The sequence below is a fragment of the Apodemus sylvaticus genome, chromosome 7, assembly GCF_947179515.1.
Source record: "Apodemus sylvaticus chromosome 7, mApoSyl1.1, whole genome shotgun sequence".
Taxonomy (NCBI): domain Eukaryota; kingdom Metazoa; phylum Chordata; class Mammalia; order Rodentia; family Muridae; genus Apodemus; species Apodemus sylvaticus.
In genome coordinates this window covers 42,187,646-42,188,532 of record NC_067478.1, presented here as the reverse complement: position 1 = coordinate 42,188,532, position 887 = coordinate 42,187,646, and the positions used below count along the sequence as shown (strand labels likewise).

General features: G+C 41.4%; 1 pseudogene; it reads left to right on the top strand.

Moving 5' to 3' along the window:
• Positions 1 to 353: 353 nt before the first annotated feature.
• On the top strand, positions 354 to 670 carry LOC127689628 (cytochrome c, somatic-like; annotated as a pseudogene).
• Positions 671 to 887: the final 217 nt, after the last annotated feature.

Here is an 887-nt window from a genome sequence, read left to right as displayed (position 1 = left end):
AAAAGTTTTTTTTTTTTTTAAAAAAAAAAGGTTATTTTTGCTGTGATGAAGCAACATTACCAAGGAACCTTGGGGAGGAAAGGGTGTATTCAGCTTACACTTCCATACCACTGTTCATCATTGAAGGATGTCAGGACAGGCACCCAAACAGAGCAGAGACTTAGAGGTGGGAGCAGATGCAGAAGCCATGAGAGAGAGGGTGCTGTCTACTGGCTTGCTCCCAAGGTTTTACTGACCCTGCTTTCTTAAAGAACCTAGGATCACCAACCCAGGGATAGCACCGCCCATCTTGGGCTAGGCCCTCCCAGGTCAATCACTATTTTTAAAAACGACCAACCCGGAGTGAATTCAAAATGGGTGATGTTGAAAAAGGCAAGAAGATTTTTGTTCAGAAGTGTGCCAGTGCCATGCTGTGGGAACGGGAGGCAAGCTAAGACTGGACCAGATCTCCAGGGTCTGTCTGGGTGGAAGACAAGTCAGGCTGCTGGATTCTCTTACACAGATGCCAACAAGAACAAAGGTATCACCCGGGGGAGAGAATACGCTGAGGGAGGATTTGGAGGATCCCAAAAAGTACATTCCTGGAACAAAAATGATCTTCCCTGGAATTAAGAAGAAAGGAGTAAGGACAGACCTAATAGCTTATCTTTAAAAGGCTACTAATGAGTAATTCCTGGCTTTTAATGCATACCATAATTTAATTCATACACTAAATTCAGATCATGAATGGCTAACGATGTTTTTGTTGAACAGAACTGATTTAAGACTTGTAAAGTGGATATGATCTTTTTTAAAACAACAATTCCAGTTGTATCCATAATATCACTGCTCTGCCTTTCTCAAGATAAGATTGGACTTAATAAGCAATGTTTTACTTTCCATAAATA